This window comes from Cervus elaphus, chromosome X, assembly GCF_910594005.1.
Source record: "Cervus elaphus chromosome X, mCerEla1.1, whole genome shotgun sequence".
Taxonomy (NCBI): Eukaryota; Metazoa; Chordata; class Mammalia; order Artiodactyla; family Cervidae; genus Cervus; species Cervus elaphus.
The window spans coordinates 114,367,767-114,385,160 of record NC_057848.1 but is presented as its reverse complement, the minus strand read 5'-3'; positions in this window follow the sequence as shown (position 1 = coordinate 114,385,160).

Sequence of the window (17,394 nt, the reverse complement as noted above, 5' to 3'; positions counted from 1 at the left end):
GATGAGTGCAATTGTGTGGTAGTTTGAGCATTCTTTGGCTTTGCCTTTCCTTGGGATTGGAATGAAAACGGAACTTTTCCAGTCCTGTGGCCACTGCTGAGTTTTCCAAATTTGCTGGTATATTGAGTGCAGCACTTTCACAGCATCATCTTTCAGGATTTGAAATAGCTCAACTGGAATTCCATCACCTCCACTAGCTTTGTTCATAGTGATGCTTCCTTAGGCCCACTTGACTTCACATTCCAGGATGTCTGACTCTAGGTGAGTGATCACACCGTCGTGATTTTCTGGGTCATGAAGATCTTTTTTGTACAGTTCTTCTGTGTATTCTTGCCAACTCTTAATATCTTCTGCTTCTGTTAGGTCCCTACCATTTCTGTCCTTTATTGAGCCCGTCCTTGCATGAAATGTTCCCTCAGTATCTCTAATTTTCTTGAAGAGGTCTCTAATCTTTCCCATTCTATTGTTTTCCTCTATTTCTTTGCACTGATTGCTGAGGAAGGCTTTCTTATCTCTCCTTGCTATTCTTTGGAACTCTGCATTCAAATGCGTATGTCTTTCCTTTTCTCCTTTGCTTTTTGCTTCCCTTCTTTTCACATCTACTTGTAAGGCCTCCTCAGATAGCCATTTTGCTTTTTACCTTTCTTTATCTTGGGGATGGTTTTGATTCCTGTCTCCTGTACAATGTCACGAACCTCCATCCCTAGTTCATCAGGCACTCTGTCTATCAGATCTAGTCCCTTAAATCTATTTCTCACTTCCATTGTATACTAATAAGGGATTTGATTTAGGTCATACTTGAATGGTCTAGTGGTTTTCTCCACTTTCTTCAATTTCAATCTGAATTTGGTAATAAGGATTTCGTAATCCGAGCCACAGTCAGCTCCCAGTCTTGTTTTTGCTGACTGTATAGAGCTTCTCCAACTTTTATTGCTCATTCTATTAATATGACATATCACATTTATTTTATTTATTTTGGACCACAATCAGAGCCAAGGGTTCAATCCCACTTGATCATACTCAATTCTTTCAATGTGAATTTTGAAATTAAAAGATAGTTAATTTACAAAATTATATTTTCAGGTTTACAGCTTAATGATCCAGTACATTTATGGATTATATTACATTATAGGTTATTACAAAGTAATGACTAAAATTACCTGTTGCTTCTCTATTTTATGCATAATGGTTATATCTGTTAATACTATACCCTTGATTTGCTTCTCTATCTTTTCCTATTTCCTTTGTAACCACAAATTTGTTTTCTGTATCTGTGAGTCTGTTTCTGTGTTGTAATGTGTTATTGAATTCAATTTGACAATATCTTGTTGAGAATTTTTGCATCTATATTTACCAGGGATAGTGTTCTCAAGTTTTCTTATAGTTCCCTTATGTGGCTTTGATATCAGGGTAATGCTGGCCTCATAAAATAAATTTGGAAGTATTCCCTCCTCTTCAATTTTTTGGAAGTGTTTGAAAAATATTGGAATTAATACATTTAAAGAGGAATTAACACATTCCTCTTTATTTTTTGTTTGTATTTTGTTGTTTATTTTTCATTTATTTTTCTTAGTTGGAGGCTAATTACTTTACAATATTGTAGTGGTTTTTGCCATACATTGACATGAATTAGCCATGGATTTACATGTGTTCCCCATCCCGATCCCCCCTCCCACCTCCCTCCCCACCCATCCCATCCCTCTGGGTCTTCCCAGTGCACCAGCCCTAAGCCCTTGTCTCATGCATGCAACCTGGGCTGGTGATCTGTTTCACCCTTGATAGTATACTTGTTTCAATGCTATTGTCTCAGAATATCGCACCCTCGCCTTCTCCCACAGAGTCCAAAAGTCTGTTCTGTACATCTGTGTATCTTTTTCTGTTTTGCATATAGGGTTAGCGTTACCATCTTTTAAAATTCCATATATATGTGTTAGTATACTGTATTGATGTTTAACTTTCTGGCTTACTTCACTCTGTATAATGGGCTCCAGTTTCATCCATCTCATTAGGACTGATTCAAATTCATTCTTTTTAACGGCTGAGTAATATTCCATTGGGTATATGTACCACAGCTTCCCTATCGATTCATCTGCTGATGGGCATCTAGGTTGCTTTCATGTCCTGGCTATTATAAACAGTGCTGCAGTGAACATTGGGGTGCAGGTGTCTCTTTCAGATCTGGTTGCCTTGGTGTGTATGCCCAGGAGTGGGATTGCTGGGTCATATGGCAGTTCTATTTCCAGTTTTTTATGGAATCTCCACACTGTTCCCCGTAGTGGCTGTATTAGTTTGCATTCCCACCAACAGTGTAAGAGGGTTCCCTTTTCTCCACACCCTCTCCAGCATTTATTGCTTGTAGACTTTGGGATAGCAGCCATCCTGACTGGCATGTAATGGTACCTCATTGTGGCACTGATTTGCATTTCTCTGATAATGAGTGATGTTGAGCATCTTTTCATGTGTTTGTTAGCCATCTGTATGTCTTCTTTGGAGAAATGTCTGTTTAGTTCTTTGGCCCATTTTTTGATTGGGTCATTTATTTTTCTGGCATTGAGCTGCAGGTGTTGCTTGTATATTTTTGAGATTAATCTTTTGTCTGTTTCTTCATTTGCTATTATTTTCTCCCATTCTGAAGACTGTCTTTTCACCTTGCTTATAGTTTCCTTTGTTGTGCAAAAGCTTTTAAGTTTGATTAGGTCCCATTTGTTTATTTTTGCTTTTATTTCCAATATTCTGGGAGGTGGGTCATAGAGGATCCTGCTGTGATTTATGTCGGAGAGGGTTTTGCCTATGTTCTCCTCTAGGAGTTTTATAGTTTCTGGTCTTACATTTAGATCTTTAATCCATTTTGAGTTTATTTTTGTGTATGGTGTTAGAAAGTGTTCTAGTTTCATTCTTTTACAAGTGGTTGACCAGTTTTCCCAGCACCACTTGTTAAAGAGGTTGTCTTTTTTCCATTGTATATTCTTGCCTCCTTTGTCGAAGATAAGGTGTCCACTGGTTCGTGGATTTATCTCTGGGCTTTCTATTTTGTTCCATTGATCTATATTTCTGTCTTTGTGCCAGTACCATACTGTCTTGATGACTGTGGCTTTGTAGTAGAGTCTGAAGTCAGGCAGGTTGATTCCTCCTGTTCCCTTCTTCTTTCTCAAGACACACATTCCCCTTTAAATGTTTCCTAAAGTTCACCAGTAAAACCATCTACTCCTGGGCTTTTTCTTTGGTGGAAGTCGTCTGATTACCATATCTTTTTTTTTTAAATTCACCTTACTCTTTATCGGTATATTTGGATTTTGTGCTTCTGATTCTATCTTGGTAGGTTGTATGTTTCTAGCAATTGATTAATTTCTTCTAGGTTATCAAATTTGTTGGCATATAATTGCTAATATTAGTCTCTTATGATTACATTTTTGTGATATCACTTGCAATGTCTCCCATGTCATTTCAGATTTTAATTTTGTGCTTCTTTTTTAATTCTATATAAGACTAGCTAAATTTTTTTTTAAGTTTTTTATCTTTCCAAAAAAGAAAGTTATTTTTCTTGGTCTTTTCTACTGTTTTTTTGTTTGTTTGTTTCCATTTCATTTGTTTCCACTCCAAACTTTGTTATTTACTTCCCTCTGCTAATTCTGGGCTTATTATTAATATTTTACTTTTTTAGTTCCTTGAAATATAATGCTGAGTTGTTTATTTGATATCTTTCTTTTTAATGCACACCTTTATTGCTATAAATGGCCCCATGAGAACTCCTTATTCATCAATTCATAAGTTTCTGTGTGTTCCATTTTAACTTTTCTCAAGATATTTTTAACATCCATTTTTATTTCTTCAACCCATTGTTTATTCAATAATGCTTTTTGGTTTCCACATGTTTGTAAATTTTCCAGTTTTCCTCTTATTTCATTTTAAATCAGTTTATGCATTTATTTATTTATTTTGGGTGTGCTAGATGTTTTTTACTGCATAGGCTTTTCTCTAGCTGTGGGGACCAGAGGCTACTCTCTAGTTGTGGTGTTTGGGCTCCTTATTGTGGTAGCTTCTCTTGTTGTGGAGCATGGGCTCTAGGATGCATGGGCTTCAGTGGATGTGGTGCATGAACTCAGTAGTTGTGGTTTTGGGGGGGATCTAGAGCACAGGCTCAATAGTGAGGTGCATGGGCATGGGATCCTCCTAGATCATGGATTGAACCTGTGTCTCCTGCATTCTCAGGTGGGCTCTTTAGCACTGAGCTACCAGGGAAGCTTTCTTCTTGTTTTTGATTTCTAATTTCATATCACTGCAGTCAGACAAGTTCCTTGGTATGATTTCAATCTTCCCTAAATTTGCTAAGACTTGCTTTATGGCCTATTATATAATCTATCCTATTGTATTTTGTGTGCACTTGAGAAACACGTAAATGAAATGTTGTATATGTGTTTGTTAGATCCATTTATTCTAATGTTTAGCCCAAACCCAATGTTTCATTGTAATATTTTGTCTGGATGATCGGTTCATTGTTGAAAGTATTGTGGTACTCTAGTATTATTGTGTTGTGATTTATTTCTTCCTTCAGATCTGTTAGTATTTACCTAGTATATTTAGGCCCTCTGATATTGAGTGCACATATATGATTGGTTTATCTTGTTTACGAAGTGACCACTTTATCATTATGTAATGATCTTTCTGTCTTTTGTTCCTGTTTGAAGTTTAACATCTATTTTGTCTAATAAGAGTATTAATTCTCATACTTTCTTTGGGTTTCACTTGCATGGAATATCTTTTTCCCTCCTCCCACTTTGTTGAACCTATGTGTGTCCTCAAAGGGAAAGTTCATAGCATATAATTGGATTTTTTACTTTATCCATTCAGCAACTATGTGCCTTTTGATCCATCCATTTAAAGTAATTATTGTTGTATAAACTATTACTGTCATCTTATGAATTGCTTTCTGCCTGTTTTGGAGTTCCATTGTTTCTTTTTTTTTATTTTTAAGCACTTTAGCATGCATTTTTCAAAAGAAATTTATTTATTTTAATTGGAGGCTAATTATTTTACAATATTGTAGCAGTTTTTGCCACACATTGACATGAATTAGCCATGGGTGTACATGTGTTCCCCATCCTGAACACCCCTCCCACCTCCCTTCCCTCAAGGTCATCCCAGTGCACCAGCCCTGAGCACCCTGTCTCATGCATCAAACCTGGACTGATGATCTCCTGTCTCTCTTCCTAAACTTGTGAATTGGTTAATAGCCATGGTCTTATGCATTGATCTGATTCCTCTCTTTTTACCTTTTGCAAATCTACTGTAGGTTTTGTTTTGTGTTTACCATGTTTACATAAAATATTTCACTTAGGAAGTTCATTTTTAGCAAATAGCAAGTTAACTTCAATTGCATGAAAAACTATACTTTTCCATCTTTTATGCTTCTAATGTTAAATTTATCTTTTATGCTCTGTACTAATTAACAAATTATAGTAGCTACAGTTATGTTTAATACACTTTTTAAAAATCTTTATATACAAGTGCTTAAAACAGCATAACATGTATGGTTATAGTTTTATAAGTATGACTTGATATTTACCTTTCCCACTATGTTGTATATTGTACTGTGTTTTCATGTTACAAGGCAGTGTTTTTATTCACCTTGAAGAACTACTTAAAAGATAGCTGTAGTGGTGGTGAACTCTCTCAACTTTTCTTTTGCCTGATAAAGTATTTCTCCTTCATTTCTGAATATAACTTTGCCAGATAGGGTATTCTTGGATGGCAGTTTTTCCCCAAAATTTTGAATATATCATTCCACTCTCTCCTAGCTTGTCAGGATTCTGCTGAGAAATATAGCCTAATGAGGGTCCTTATGTAGGTTACAATATTTTTTTACTACTGCTTTTAGGGTACTCTCTTCATCTTTTCATTTTGATGGTTTCATTATAATGTGTCTTAGAGAGGTTATTATGGGATTTGGAGGTGTTGGTTTTATGATTTAAAAAAAATATTGGAGTATAGTTGATTTACAAGGTTGTGTTAATTTCAGATGTATAGCAAAGTGAATCAGTTATCTGTATACATATAGCCACTCCTTTTTATATTATGTTCCCATATAGGCCATTAGAGAGTATTGAGTAGAGTTCCTTGTGCTATACAGTAGGTTCTTATTAGTTATCTAATTTATATACAATAGTGTGTATATGTCAATTCCAATCTCCCAAATTATCCCTCCCCTCCCATTCCTGGTAATCATAAGTTTGTTGTCTACCTCTGGAACTCTACTTGGATAATTTATTTTGAATTATGATAATGGGGTGACCTATTTGCTTCATAAACTGAGATGTCCAAGCCTCTCCCAAGGTTTGGGATTTTCTCATTACTATTTTTTCAATAAAAATTTTGCCTCCTTTCCCTCTGTTTTCTTTCTGGTGCTATAGTGATTGTGATTTTTTTTCATTTGCTGATGTCCATTAATAATATATAGTTTTTTTCTCTATTTTCATTCTTTTATTTTCTTTGTTCTCTCCTGACTGGGTTATTTTAAAGTTCCTATGCTCTAGATCATAGATTCTATCTTCTGTCAGGTCTATTCTGCTTCTAATGTTCTCCATTGCAGGGTTTTACCCATTCATTGAGTTCTTCAGCTCCCAAACTTATGTTTAACTTTTTTACAAATGCTCTTGGTTAAATATTTCAGTTAATTTGTGATTTTTTTCTTTAGTTTATTGAATTGTCTTTATGTATTTTCTTATATCTTACTGAGTTTCCTCAAAACAACTATTTTGACTTCTTTATTGGGTAAAGTATAGGATTCTGTGTCTTTGAGTTCAGTTACTGGAAATTACGGGTATTTTTTATGTTTCCTTGATTCTACTTATTCCTTCGTGTTTTGCATTTCTGGTTTTGCAATTGTTACACCCACCACTTTCACTCTTTTCTAGTTGCCTTCAGGATGGAGACATTTTACATTGGTCCTGTTTATTTCTGAGACTTTCTCTGACTGCGTAGATACATCTGTTTCACACTTCTTATTCCACCTTGTAGCAGAATTTTTAAAATTGCATGACTTTGATCTTACACTTCACCAGGCTGGCTGCTTGAAACCTTTTTTTGTTTTGTTTTCAGCAGGTAGCCCTGCAGCTCAAGTTTGTGGTTTCACTCTTACCCACAGATCATGGCCTATTTTCTGCATGCACTCTTTGTCTACCAGAGGCTGCACTTGGACAAAAAGCTCATTACAGAGTGGAAGGATGTGTTGATTTAACTCTCTGAGCATTAGGGTAACTGATGGCCAGGTGGGGAATCTTCAGATGAGGTTGAACCAATGGCTAATGGGTCGGCTACCTCCTCAAGTCCTAAACTCAGTCAGTAGGAATAGACTCTCATTAATGCCCTCATACTTTTATCTTCCTTCTTCTGAATCTCCTCCTCAGATTGGAGATGGAGGTCTCACCTCAATACTCTGGGTGCTGTGGCAGAGAAATGTATTTCCTTCACAATGTCCCACACAGCTGGGGTATTTGGGCACTTACCCCCTATTCTTTTTTCCCCCAAAAGTATTATAGTTATTGACTTGTTCAGACTCACACTGTGCCACCTTGAGGCAAAGTTCCTCTTACCCTCCCCAATGCATCAAAATTCATATTTTTGCTCCATTGGAGTGTTTGAATTTCTCAGAATACCTGGACTTCTACAAAAGCTCTCCTGTAAGTGGGTATTAGTCCAAGTTATCACTCTATAGGTTTCCCCACACTGTGGTGAGAAGGGTGGAACTGGTTCACAATTACCTGCTTATTCCAAAACCCATACTGAGATCTGTCTGCATATCATCTGATTCAAATGTGAGAGTTATCCCATAACTTGTACAGAGTTTCAACTGTTCATAGAGAATGGCATATTTTATTGTTAAAAGGAAGGAGGCCAAATGAATAGGTCTTCTTTTAAATTAGAGGATAAATTACCTTAAAATATTGTGATGTTTTTGCCATACATCAACATGAATCAGCCATAGGTATACATATGTCCCCTACCTCTTGAACCCCCCTCTCACCTCCCTTCCCATCCCACAACTCTAGGTTGTCGTAGATCACCAGCTTTGGGTTCCCTGCATCATATATCAAATTAACACTGGATATCTATTTTACATGTGGCAATATATATGTTTCAATATCATTCTCTCAAATTATCCAACTGTCTACTTCTCTCACTGTGTCCAAATGCCTGTTCTTTATATCTGTGTCTCCTTTGCTGCTCTGCAGGTAGGATCATCAGTACTACCTTTCTAGATTCCATATATATACATTAACATATGGTATTTGTCATTCTCTTTCTGACTCACTTCACTCGGTATAATAGGCTCTAGGTTCATCCACCTCATTATAACTGACTCAAATGCCTTCTTTTTTATTCAGTTCAGTTCAGTTCAGTCGCTCAGTCATGTCTGACTCTTTGCGACTCCATGGACTGCAGCACGCCAGGCTTCCCTGTCCATCACCAACTCCCGGAGTTTACTCAAACTCATGTCCATTGAGTCGGTGATGCCATCCAACCATCTCCTTCCCTGTCATCCCCTTCTCCTCCTGCCCTTAATCTTTACCAGCATCAGGGTATTTTCAAATGAGTCAGCTCTTTGCATCAGGTGGCCAAAGTATTGGAGTTTCAACTTCAACATCAGTCCTTCCAGTGAATACCCAGGACTGATCTCCATTGGGATGGACTGGGTGGATCTCCTTGCAGTCCAAGGGACTCTCAAGAGTCTTCTCCAGCACTACAGTTCAAAAGCATCAATTCTTCAGTGCTCAGCTTTCGTTATAGTCCAACTCTCACATCCATACATGACCACTGGAAAAACCATACCCTTGACTAGACGGACCTTTGTTGACAAAGTAATGTCTCTGCTTTTTAATATGTTGTCTAGGTTGGTCATAACCTTCCTTCCAAGGAGTAAGTGTTTTTTAATTTCATGGCTGCAGTCACCATCTGCAGTGACTTTGGTATCCAAAAAATAAAGTCAGCCACTGTTTCCACTGTTTTCCCATCTATTTGCCATGAAGTGATGGGACTGGATGCCATGAGCTTTGTTTTCTTAATGTTGAGCTTTAAGCCGACATTTTCACTCTCCTCTTTCACTTTCATCAAGAGGCTCTTTAGTTCTTTACTTTCTGCCATAAGGATGATGTCATCTTCATATCTGAGGTTACTGATATTTCTCCCAGCAAGCTTGATTCCAGCTTATGCTTCATCCAGCCCAGCATTTCTCATGGTGTACTCTGCATATAAGTTAAATAAGCGTGGTGACAATATACAGCCTTGATGTACTCCTTTTCCTATTTGGAACCAAATAAAGAACCAATTTTTTTTTATAGTTGAGTAATATTCCATTGTGTATATGTACCACAACTTCCTTATCCATTCATCTGTTGATGCCCATCTAGGTTGCTTCCATGCCCTAACTATTGTAAATAGTGTTGCAATGAATATTAGGATAAGTTTGTCTTTTTCAGTTATGGTTTCCTCAAAGTATATGCCAAGTAGTAGAATTGCTGGGTAGTATGGTAGATTTACTCCTAGTTTTTTAAGGAATCTCCATACTGTTCTCCATAGTGGCTGTATGGTGGGAAGGAGAGATGTCTTAGGCTGCTATGATACACATGTCACATTCATTTTATTGATTTTTGTTATCATTTTATTAGTTCTTCTCATCTGCTAGTTTTGTTTTTATTTTTGTCTCTTTTTTTCAAGTTCCTTTAAGTAGGGACTTAAGCTATTGATTTGAAACTCTTTTTCTTTTACAGTGTAAACAGTTGGCATCACATATTTACCTCTAAGCACTGCATTAACTGATTGCCACAATTTTTTATATGTTGCATTTTCATTTTCACTCAGTTCTAAGTATTCATTTAAATTTCCTTTAAGACGTCCATTTGACTCATGGATCATTTATAAGTATGTGGTTAATTTACAAGTGTTTGATAATTTTTATGTCATCTTTCTATCATGATATCTAGTTTGATTTCATTATGGTCAGAGAACTCTTTGTATTTTCAATTTGAACTTCTTTAATGAAGGAAATTCCTTAACGACTTAGAAAATTGAACAGATTTAGTATGTTTATTAGCCATTGAGCTAATCTCTTTTCTAAAGTTCTTTAAACCTTTAGCCCATTTTTATTGGATTGTTAATTTTTTTCCTTATTGATCTATAAATGTTTATATATTCTAAATATATAATTATCAATATTTATTGCTAACATTTTCCCCACTATGTATCTTTCTTTTTCCACCCTCTTCTTAAGCTACAAATTGCATTAATAATTGCAATGTAGTGCAATATACCAATTTTTATGCTTAGCATTTATGTCTTATAAAGAAACCATGATGACATTTTCTCATATTTTCATCTACAAACATTATTGCTTTATCTTTCATATTTTTCCATGACTACCTCACTGTGCTCCTCAGTTTGAGCTTGGCAATGTATCTAGAGAGGCCAGGACCTGGGGGGAAATGCCATCTAGAGATGCAGAGGTGACCTAGGGGCCCTGAGGCTTAGCCCGGGTGAGGCAACAGTTGTGGCCATTCTTGGTATTTATTCAAGCTATTCTCCAGAAGCAGTTCAGAATTTTGAACAGCAACACTGCTGTTGAATTTCCTGTGATCATCTTGCTCTATGCCCCAGCCTAAGTAGAGCAAACAATTCAATCCCACTCACTTTATGGCACAGCTTAACACTAGGTCTGGAATAGCCACAAAAGTGAGAAAGATGCAATCATGGATTTCCTCTGAGCAGAGCCACAAGTGCTTATACAGACAGAGCACTGGACCTTAGTAAGTGCATGAACCCCACTTGCTTCAACACTCCCCTCCTTTAAGACAAAGGCCCCAGTGTGGGAAGAGGAAACACTTGGAGGGGAGCTGAACCCTGCCACTAACATAGTGGTCAGACACTGAGCAGAAAGGAAGCCTGCCTCACACCTTGTGCAGGCTCCAGCTCTCGCATTATAGCCACCTTGGTGAAAGCAGCCAACACACCTTGAGGAAAGATGTGACTGGTGACTACATCAAATTTAGCTGTCTCACCAAAAGTAACGTGTGCATGCAGTCTATATGTAGGGAAGTTCCCACATAAAAACACACATTCAAGACCACAATAGGTAACAGTTGCCATACATCAACATGAATCAGCCATAGGTATACATATGTCCCCTACCTCTTGAACCCCCCTCTCACCTCCCTTCCCATCCCACAACTCTAGGTTGTCGTAGAGCACCAGCTTTGGGTTCCCTGCATCATATATCAAGTTAACACTGGATATCTATATCTATCTGGTTAACAGTTTCAGTTAAATTCAGGGATGGAGAAGGTTAAGGAAAATCAAAAGCCTTTCAATTGAGAGAAGATGAGAAAAACCCTAAAAAACAAATAATGATTTATCTCTGGGCTTTCTATTCTGTTCCATTGATCTATATTTCTGTCTTTGTGCCAGTACCATACTGTCTTGATGACTGTGGCTTTGTAGTAGAGTCTGAAGTCAGGCAGGTTGATTCCTCCAGTTCCATTCTTCTTTCTCAAGATTATTTTGGCTATTCGAGGTTTTTTGTATTTCCATACAAATTGTGAAATTCTTTGGTCTAGTTCTGTGAAAAATACCGTTGGTAGCTTGATAGGGATTGCATTGAATCTATAGACTGCTTTGGGTAGAATAGCCATTTTGACAATATTGATTCTTCCAATCCATGGACACGGTATGTTTCTCCATCCGTTTGTGTCCTCTTTGATTTCTTTCATCAGTGTTTTATAGTTTTCTATGTATAGGTCTTTTGTTTCTTTAGGTAGATATACTCCTAAGTATTTTATTCTTTTTGTTGCAATGGTGAATGGTATTGTTTCCTTAATTTCTCTTTCTGTTTTTTCATTGTTAGTATATAGGAATGCAAGGGATTTCTGCGTGTTAATTTTATATCCTGCAACTTTATTATATTCGTTGATTAGCTCTAGTAATTTTCTGGTAGAGTCTTTAGGGTTTTCTATATAGAGGATCATGTCATCTGCAAACAGTGAGAGTTTTACTTCTTCTTTTCCTATCTGGATTCCTTTTACTTCTTTTTCTGCTCTGATTGCTGTGGCCAGAACTTCCAACACTATGTTGAATAGTAGTGGTGAGAGTGGGCACCCTTGTCTTGTTCCTGATTTCAGGGGAAATGCCTTCAATTTTTCACCATTGAGGGTGATGCATGCTGTGGGTTTGTCATATATAGCTTTTATTATGTTGAGGTATGTTCCTTCTATTCCTGCTTTTTGGAGAGTTTTAATCATAAATGAGTGTTGAATTTTGTCAAAGGCTTTCTCTGCATCTATTGAGATAATCATATGGTTTTTATCTTTCAATTTGTTAATGTGGTGTATTACATTGATTGATTTGCGGATATTAAAGAATCCTTGCATTCCTGGGATAAAGCCCACTTGGTCATGGTGTATGATTTTTTTAATATGTTGTTGGATTCTGTTTGCTAGAATTTTGTTAAGGATTTTTGCATCTATGTTCATCAGTGATATTGGCCTGTAGTTTTCTTTTTTTGTGGCATCTTTGTCTGGTTTTGGAATTAGGGTGATGGTGGCCTCATAGAATGAGTTTGGAAGCTTACCTTCATCTGCAATTTTCTGGAAGAGTTTGAGTAAGATAGGTGTTAGCTCTTCTCTAAATTTTTGGTAGAATTCAGCTGTGAAGCCATCTGGTCCTGGGCTTTTGTTTGCTGGAAGATTTTTGATGATAGTTTCGATTTCCTTGCTTGTGATGGGTCTGTTAAGATCTTCTATTTCTTCCTGGTTCAGTTTTGGAAAGTTATACTTTTCTAAGAATTTGTCCATTTCATCCAAGTTGTCCATTTTATTGGCATAGAGCTGCTGGTAGTAGTCTCTTATGATCCTTTGTATTTCAGTGTTGTCTGTTGTGATCTCTCCATTTTCATTTCTAATTTTGTTAATTTGGTTTTTCTCTCTTTGTTTCTTAATGAGTCTTGCTAATGGTTTGTCAATTTTGTTTATTTTTTCAAAAAACCAGCTTTTAGCTTTGTTGATGGACACCTTATCTTTGACAAAGGAGGCAAGGATATACAATGGAAAAAAGACAACCTCTTTAACAAGTGGTGCTGGGAAAACTGGTCAACCACTTGTAAAAGAATGAAACTAGAACACTTTCTAACACCATACACAAAAATAAACTCAAAATGGATTAAAGATCTAAATGTAAGACCAGAAACTATAAAACTCCTAGAGGAGAACATAGGCAAAACACTCTCCGACATAAATCACAGCAAGATCCTCTATGACCCACCTCCCAGAATATTGGAAATAAAAGCAAAACTAAACAAATGGGACCTAATCAAACTTAAAAGCTTTTGCACTACAAAGGAAACTATAAGCAAGGTGAAAAGACAGCCCTCAGATTGGGAGAAAATAATAGCAAATGAAGCAACAGACAAAGGATTAATCTCAAAAATATACAAGCAACTCCTGCAGCTCAATTCCAGAAAAATAAATGACCCAATCAAATAATGGGCCAAAGAACTAAACAGACATTTCTCCAAAGAAGACATACAGATGGCTAACAAACACATGAAAAGATGCTCAACATCACTAATTATTAGAGAAATGCAAATCAAAACCACAATGAGGTACCATTACACGCCAGTCAGGATGGCTGCTATCCAAAAGTCTACAAGCAATAAATGCTGGAGAGGGTGTGGAGAAAAGGGAACCCTCTTACATTGTTGGTGGGAATGCAAACTAGTACAGCCACTATGGAAAACAGTGTGGAGATTTCTTAAAAAACTGGAAATAGAACTGCCATATGACCCAGCAATCCCACTTCTGGGCATACACACTGAGGAAACCAGATCTGAAAGAGACACGTGCACCCCAGTGTTCATTGCAGCACTGTTTATAATTGCCAGGACATGGAAGTAACCTAGATGCCCATCAGCAGATGAATGGATAAGGAAGCTGTGGTACATATACACCATGGAATATTACTCAGCCATTAAAAAGAATTCATTTGAACCAGTCCTAATGAGATGGATGAAGCTGGAGCCCATTATACAGAGTGAAGTAAGCCAGAAAGATAAAGATCTTTACAGCATACTAACACATATATATGGAATTTAGAAAGGTGATAACGATAACCCTATATGCAAAACAGAAAAAGAGACACAGAAATACAGAACAGACTTTTGAACTTTGTGGGAGAATGGGAGGGTGGGATATTTCAAAAGAACAGCATGTATACTATCTATGGTGAAACACATCACCAGCCCAGGTGGGATGCATGAGACAAGTGCTCGGGCCTGGTGCACTGGGAAGACCCAGAGGAATCGGGTGGAGAGGGAGGTGGGAGGGGGGATCGGGATTGGGAATACATGTAAATCCATGGCTGATTCATATCAATGTATGACAAAACCCACTGGAAAAAATAAAATAAAATAAAATAAAATAAAAATTAAAAAAAAAAACAAATAATGAAACAGAATCAGACAATTTACCATATAAAAAAATTTTTTAAATATTAATAAAAATGTTAACTGAGTTAGGGAAGAGAATTGATCTAAACACTGATCTTTTTAACAAAGAATTACCAAATATAAAGAAGACTTTATCAAAAATTAATTCAATATTTGAGATCAAAAGCACTCTAAAAGCAATGAATAAGAGACTATATGACACAGAAGAACACATCAGAATAGCAGACATAAAGAAAGATTTGAAAAATGAGTACAACATAAGTGATCTCTCACATAACAACAAACTTGGAAACATTCACATTATAAGAGTTCCATGAGGAGAGAAAGAGAGAAAACAGTATTGTAAATGCATTGGAAGTAATTATGGCTGAAAACTTCCCAAGTCTAAAGAAGGAAAAAGATGTCTAAGACATGTCATAATTTAACTGGCAAAAGTTTTAAAGAGATAAATCTAAAGACAGCAAGAGAAAAGAAGCCATATACAAGGGAATCCCCATGAGACTATCAGCTGAATTCTCTGCAGAAATTGTGCAGGCCATAAGGGAGTGGTGTGATATAGGCAACATGCTGAAAAGGAAAACCCTGCAGCCCTGGATACACCACCCAGCAAGATTATCATTCAGAATAGAAGAGAAATAAAGAACTTCTTAGACTAGCAAAAACGAAAAGAATTAATCAATACTACATCTACCCTAAAATAAATATTAAAGTATCTTCTCTATATGGAAAAGAAGTAATATATGTATATAGGAAAGGGAAAATTCCAACAGGAAAGGCAAATATATAGTAAGGATTGAAGGTCACTCAAACCTGTACATAGGTTAAAAGACAAAAAATTATAAAAGCTACTATAACTACAATAAACATGAAATAAGCATGAAAATATGCTATCAAAACAACAAAATGTAGGGGAGCATAGTAAACAATGTAGATCTTTTAAAAATTTCCTTGAGTTTAAATGACTACCAGTTTAAATCAAGTAGATGTAATTATGGTTCAACATATTTGAACCCCATGGTAATGACAAATTAAAAAGCCTGAAATAGATGTACAAAAACTAAAATAAAAGTAACCCAATCATACTATTAGGGACACCAATCAAACCACAATGGGAAAAAATAAATGAACAGAGAAGAACAACAAAAACAACTGCAAAACAAATAATAAATGACAATGATACATACTTTAAATGTCAATGGAATAAATGATTTGATCAAAAGACAGGATGGGAATTCCCTGGTGGTCCAGTGGTTAATAATACAGGTTTGATCCCTGGTCCAGAAAGATTCCACATGCCGTAAGGCAACTGAACAATGTGCCGCAACTACTAAAGACTACATGCCCTAGAACCCATGCTCTGCAACAGGAGAAGCCACCACAAAAAGAAGCCCATGCATTGCAACTAGAGAGTAGCCCTCAGTTACCACACTAGAGAAAGTCCATGCACAGCAAGAAAGACCCAGTGCAGCCAAAAATAAATAAATATAGAAAAACACAATATATTAAAAGAAAAGACATAGAGTAGCTGATTAGATAAAAATAAAAAGACCTTTCAATATGCTGACTTCAAGATACTCACTTCAGAGCTAAAGACACACAGAGACTAGAAATGAGAGGATAGAAAGAGATATGTCATTGAAATAGCAATGACAAGAAAGCAGGGGTAGCAATATTCATATCAGAAAGCAATAGGCCATAAAATAAAGGTTATCTCAAAAGCCAAACAAGGTCATTAATAATATAAATGAGAGCAGCATAAGAAGAGAATATTACACTTATTTTAATGCATACACATCCAATACAGGAGCACCTAAATGTGTAAAACAAATACTAACAGACATAAAGGGAGAACCTGACAATAATACAATAATTGTAGGGAAATTTTACACTCCTCTGACATTAATGGACAGAAAATCAATAAGGGCATTGAAACAGAAAATCAATCAGGCAATAGTGGTCTTAAATGAAACAAGAGACTATTTGCACTTAATTGGCATCTACAAGATATTATGTCCAATACAGCAGAATATGTGTTCTTTTTAAGTGCACGTGGAGTGTATTCTATGATAGATCACATAATATGTTACACAACAAGCTTCAACAAATTTAAGATAATAGAAATTATATCCAGCATTTTTTTTGACTGTAAGAGTATGAAACAATAAATCAAACAGAGAAAGAAAATAGGAAAGAGCAGACACTTAGAAACAAACTTGCATGCTATTTTAAAAATCAATGAGTAAATGACAAAATCAAAAGGAAATTTTAAAAAAAACCTTGAGAAAAATGAAAATGGAAACACAATTTTCTAAAATGTATGAGATGCAGCATAAACTGTTCTAAGAGTGAATTTTATAGTGACACAGGCCTACTCAAGAAATAACAAAACTCTCAAACAAACTAGCAAGCCTGCTATAAAAGAACAAAATCAGTAGAAGGTAGGAAATAATAAAGATCAGAGAGGCTTTAAGAAAGCAATAGTAAAGATCAATGAAACCAAGAGCTGATTTTTTGAAAAGAAAAACAGTATTGATAAACCTTTAGCCAGGCTCACCAAGAAGAAAAGTAAGTGGACCTAAATAAACAAAATAAGAAATTGCAGAAGATAAATAACAATCGATACAACAGAAATGCAAAAAAAAAAATTCATAAAAGAATATTATTAGCAATTGCATGCCAATGAATTAGACAACCTAGAGGAAAAAGATAAAGTTCTAGAAACATGCAGACTGTCAAGTCTGAATTAAGAAAGAATCAGTTCAGTTCAGTTCAGTCGCTCAGTCATGTCCGACTCTTTGCGACCCCATGAATCGCAGCACGCCAGGCCTCCCTGTCCATCACAAACTCTGGGAGTTTACTCAAACTCATGCCCATCGAGTCGGTGATGCCATCCAACCATCTCATCCTCT